Below are 6,289 nucleotides of genomic sequence, written 5' to 3' on the forward strand. Positions count from 1 at the left end.
TCTGTATTACATGACACTAGTGTGAGGAGGAGGCTCTGCATTACAGACTGTCTGTATTACATGACACTAGTGTGAGGAGGAGGCTCTGCATTACAGACTGTCTGTATTACATGACACTAGTGTGAGGAGGAGGCTCTGCATTACAGACTGTCTGTATTACACTAGTGTGAGGAGTAGGCTCTGCATTACAGACTGTCTGTATTACATGACACTAGTGTGAGGAGGAGGCTCTGCATTACAGACTGTATGTATTACACTAGTGTGAGGAGGAGGCTCTGCATTACAGACTGTCTGTATTACATGACACTAGTGTGAGGAGGAGGCTCTGCATTACAGACTGTCTGTATTACATGACACTAGTGTGAGGAGGAGGCTCTGCATTACAGACTGTCTGTATTACATGACACTAGTGTGAGGAGGAGGCTCTGCATTACAGACTGTCTGTATTACATGACACTAGTGTGAGGAGGAGGCTCTGCATTACAGACTGTCTGTATTACATGACACTAGTGTGAGGAGGAGGCTCTGCATTACAGACTGTCTGTATTACACTAGTGTGAGGAGGAGGCTCTGCATTACAGACTGTCTGTATTACATGACACTAGTGTGAGGAGGAGGCTCTGCATTACAGACTGTCTGTATACATGACACTAGTGTGAGGAGGAGGCTCTGCATTACAGACTGTCTGTATTACATGACACTAGTGTGAGGAGGAGGCTCTGCATTACAGACTGTCTGTATTACATGACACTAGTGTGAGGAGGAGGCTCTGCATTACAGACTGTCTGTATTACATGACACTAGTGTGAGGAGGAGGCTCTGCATTACAGACTGTCTGTATTACATGACACTAGTGTGAGGAGGAGGCTCTGCATTACAGACTGTCTGTATTACATGACACTAGTGTGAGGAGGAGGCTCTGCATTACAGACTGTCTGTATTACATGACACTAGTGTGAGGAGGAGGCTCTGCATTACAGACTGTCTGTATTACATGACACTAGTGTGAGGAGGAGGCTCTGCATTACAGACTGTCTGTATTACATGACACTAGTGTGAGGAGGAGGCTCTGCATTACAGACTGTCTGTATTACATGACACTAGTGTGAGGAGGAGGCTCTGCATTACAGACTGTCTGTATTACACTAGTGTGAGGAGGAGGCTCTGCATTACAGACTGTCTGTATTACATGACACTAGTGTGAGGAGGAGGCTCTGCATTACAGACTCTGTATTACATGACACTAGTGTGAGGAGGAGGCTCTGCATTACAGACTGTCTGTATTACAACTAGTGTGAGGAGGAGGCTCTGCATTACAGACTGTCTGTATTACATGACACTAGTGTGAGGAGGAGGCTCTGCATTACAGACTGTATGTATTACACTAGTGTGAGGAGGAGGCTCTGCATTACAGACTGTCTGTATTACATGACACTAGTGTGAGGAGGAGGCTCTGCATTACAGACTGTCTGTATTACATGACACTAGTGTGAGGAGGAGGCTCTGCATTACAGACTGTCTGTATTACATGACACTAGTGTGAGGAGGAGGCTCTGCATTACAGACTGTCTGTATTACATGACACTAGTGTGAGGAGGAGGCTCTGCATTACAGACTGTCTGTATTACATGACACTAGTGTGAGGAGGAGGCTCTGCATTACAGACTGTCTGTATTACACTAGTGTGAGGAGGAGGCTCTGCATTACAGACTGTCTGTATTACATGACACTAGTGTGAGGAGGAGGCTCTGCATTACAGACTGTCTGTATTACATGACACTAGTGTGAGGAGGAGGCTCTGCATTACAGACTGTCTGTATTACATGACACTAGTGTGAGGAGGAGGCTCTGCATTACAGACTGTCTGTATTACATGACACTAGTGTGAGGAGGAGGCTCTGCATTACAGACTGTCTGTATTACATGACACTAGTGTGAGGAGGAGGCTCTGCATTACAGACTGTCTGTATTACATGACACTAGTGTGAGGAGGAGGCTCTGCATTACAGACTGTCTGTATTACACTAGTGTGAGGAGGAGGCTCTGCATTACAGACTGTCTGTATTACATGACACTAGTGTGAGGAGGAGGCTCTGCATTACAGACTGTATGTATTACACTAGTGTGAGGAGGAGGCTCTGCATTACAGACTGTCTGTATTACATGACACTAGTGTGAGGAGGAGGCTCTGCATTACAGACTGTCTGTATTACACTAGTGTGAGGAGGAGGCTCTGCATTACAGACTGTCTGTATTACATGACACTAGTGTGAGGAGGAGGCTCTGCATTACAGACTGTCTGTATTACATGACACTAGTGTGAGGAGGAGGCTCTGCATTACAGACTGTCTGTATTACATGACACTAGTGTGAGGAGGAGGCTCTGCATTACAGACTGTCTGTATTACATGACACTAGTGTGAGGAGGAGGCTCTGCATTACAGACTGTCTGTATTACACTAGTGTGAGGAGGAGGCTCTGCATTACAGACTGTCTGTATTACATGACACTAGTGTGAGGAGGAGGCTCTGCATTACAGACTGTCTGTATTACATGACACTAGTGTGAGGAGGAGGCTCTGCATTACAGACTGTCTGTATTACATGACACTAGTGTGAGGAGGAGGCTCTGCATTACAGACTGTCTGTATTACATGACACTAGTGTGAGGAGGAGGCTCTGCATTACAGACTGTCTGTATTACACTAGTGTGAGGAGGAGGCTCTGCATTACAGACTGTCTGTATTACATGACACTAGTGTGAGGAGGAGGCTCTGCATTACAGACTGTCTGTATTACATGACACTAGTGTGAGGAGGAGGCTCTGCATTACAGACTGTCTGTATTACACTAGTGTGAGGAGGAGGCTCTGCATTACAGACTGTCTGTATTACATGACACTAGTGTGAGGAGGAGGCTCTGCATTACAGACTGTATGTATTACACTAGTGTGAGGAGGAGGCTCTGCATTACAGACTGTCTGTATTACATGACACTAGTGTGAGGAGGAGGCTCTGCATTACAGACTGTCTGTATTACATGACACTAGTGTGAGGAGGAGGCTCTGCATTACAGACTGTCTGTATTACATGACACTAGTGTGAGGAGGAGGCTCTGCATTACAGACTGTCTGTATTACATGACACTAGTGTGAGGAGGAGGCTCTGCATTACAGACTGTCTGTATTACACTAGTGTGAGGAGGAGGCTCTGCATTACAGACTGTCTGTATTACATGACACTAGTGTGAGGAGGAGGCTCTGCATTACAGACTGTCTGTATTACATGACACTAGTGTGAGGAGGAGGCTCTGCATTACAGACTGTCTGTATTACATGACACTAGTGTGAGGAGGAGGCTCTGCATTACAGACTGTCTGTATTACATGACACTAGTGTGAGGAGGAGGCTCTGCATTACAGACTGTCTGTATTACATGACACTAGTGTGAGGAGGAGGCTCTGCATTACAGACTGTCTGTATTACACTAGTGTGAGGAGGAGGCTCTGCATTACAGACTGTCTGTATTACATGACACTAGTGTGAGGAGGAGGCTCTGCATTACAGACTGTATGTATTACACTAGTGTGAGGAGGAGGCTCTGCATTACAGACTGTCTGTATTACATGACACTAGTGTGAGGAGGAGGCTCTGCATTACAGACTGTCTGTATTACATGACACTAGTGTGAGGAGGAGGCTCTGCATTACAGACTGTCTGTATTACATGACACTAGTGTGAGGAGGAGGCTCTGCATTACAGACTGTCTGTATTACATGACACTAGTGTGAGGAGGAGGCTCTGCATTACAGACTGTCTGTATTACACTAGTGTGAGGAAGAGGCTCTGCATTACAGACTGTCTGTATTACATGACACTAGTGTGAGGAGGAGGCTCTGCATTACAGACTGTATGTATTACACTAGTGTGAGGAGGAGGCTCTGCATTACAGACTGTCTGTATTACATGTGTGAGGAGGAGGCTCTGCATTACAGACTGTCTGTATTACATGACACTAGTGTGAGGAGGAGGCTCTGCATTACAGACTGTCTGTATTACATGACACTAGTGTGAGGAGGAGGCTCTGCATTACAGACTGTCTGTATTACATGACACTAATGTGAGGAGGAGGCTCTGCATTACAGACTGTCTGTATTACACTAGTGTGAGGAATGAGGCTCTGCATTACAGACTGTCTGTATTACATGACACTAGTGTGAGGAGGAGGCTCTGCATTACAGACTGTATGTATTACACTAGTGTGAGGAGGAGGCTCTGCATTACAGACTGTCTGTATTACATGACACTAGTGTGAGGAGGAGGCTCTGCATTACAGACTGTCTGTATTACATGACACTAGTGTGAGGAGGAGGCTCTGCATTACAGACTGTCTGTATTACATGACACTAGTGCTGAGGAGGGAGGCTCTGCATTACAGACTGTCTGTATTACATGACACTAGTGTGAGGAGGAGGCTCTGCATTACAGACTGTCTGTATTACATGACACTAGTGTGAGGAGGAGGCTCTGCATTACAGACTGTCTGTATTACATGACACTAGTGTGAGGGAGGAGGCTCTGCATTACAGACTGTCTGTATTACACTAGTGTGAGGAGGAGGCTCTGCATTACAGACTGTCTGTATTACATGACACTAGTGTGAGGAGGAGGCTCTGCATTACAGACTCTGTATTACATGACACTAGTGTGAGGAGGAGGCTCTGCATTACAGACTGTCTGTATTACACTAGTGTGAGGAGGAGGCTCTGCATTACAGACTGTCTGTATTACATGACACTAGTGTGAGGAGGAGGCTCTGCATTACAGACTGTATGTATTACACTAGTGTGAGGAGGAGGCTCTGCAATACAGACTGTCTGTATTACATGACACTAGTGTGAGGAGGAGGCTCTGCATTACAGAACTGTCTGTATTACATGACACTAGTGTGAGGAGGAGGCTCTGCATTACAGACTGTCTGTATTACATGACACTAGTGTGAGGAGGAGGCTCTGCATTACAGACTGTCTGTATTACATGACACTAGTGTGAGGAGGAGGCTCTGCATTACAGACTGTCTGTATTACATGACACTAGTGTGAGGAGGAGGCTCTGCATTACAGACTGTCTGTATTACATGACACTAGTGTGAGGAGGAGGCTCTGCATTACAGACTGTCTGTATTACAACTAGTGTGAGGAGGAGGCTCTGCATTACAGACTGTATGTATTACATGACACTAGTGTGAGGAGGAGGCTCTGCATTACAGACTCTGTATTACATGACACTAGTGTGAGGAGGCTCTGCATTACAGACTGTCTGTATTACACTAGTGTGAGGAGGAGGCTCTGCATTACAGACTGTCTGTATTACATGACACTAGTGTGAGGAGGAGGCTCTGCATTACAGACTGTATGTATTACACTAGTGTGAGGAGGAGGCTCTGCATTACAGACTGTCTGTATTACATGACACTAGTGTGAGGAGGAGGCTCTGCATTACAGACTGTCTGTATTACATGACACTAGTGTGAGGAGGAGGCTCTGCATTACAGACTGTCTGTATTACATGACACTAGTGTGAGGAGGAGGCTCTGCATTACAGACTGTCTGTATTACATGACACTAGTGTGAGGAGGAGGCTCTGCATTACAGACTGTCTGTATTACATGACACTAGTGTGAGGAGGAGGCTCTGCATTACAGACTGTATGTATTACACTAGTGTGAGGAGGAGGCTCTGCATTACAGACTGTCTGTATTACATGACACTAGTGTGAGGAGGAGGCTCTGCATTACAGACTGTCTGTATTACATGACACTAGTGTGAGGAGGAGGCTCTGCATTACAGACTGTCTGTATTACATGACACTAGTGTGAGGAGGAGGCTCTGCATTACAGACTGTCTGTATTACATGACACTAGTGTGAGGAGGAGGCTCTGCATTACAGACTGTCTGTATTACTGACACTAGTGTGAGGAGGAGGCTCTGCATTACAGACTGTCTGTATTACATGACACTAGTGTGAGGAGGAGGCTCTGCATTACAGACTGTCTGTATTACATGACACTAGTGTGAGGAGGAGGCTCTGCATTACAGACTGTCTGTATTACATGACACTAGTGTGAGGAGGAGGCTCTGCATTACAGACTGTCTGTATTACATGACACTAGTGTGAGGAGGAGGCTCTGCATTACAGACTGTCTGTATTACATGACACTAGTGTGAGGAGGAGGCTCTGCATTACAGACTGTCTGTATTACATGACACTAGTGTGAGGAGGAGGCTCTGCA

Source organism: Taudactylus pleione, unplaced genomic scaffold (assembly GCF_031769625.1).
Source record: "Taudactylus pleione unplaced genomic scaffold, aTauple2 ptg000790l, whole genome shotgun sequence".
Taxonomy (NCBI): domain Eukaryota; kingdom Metazoa; phylum Chordata; class Amphibia; order Anura; family Myobatrachidae; genus Taudactylus; species Taudactylus pleione.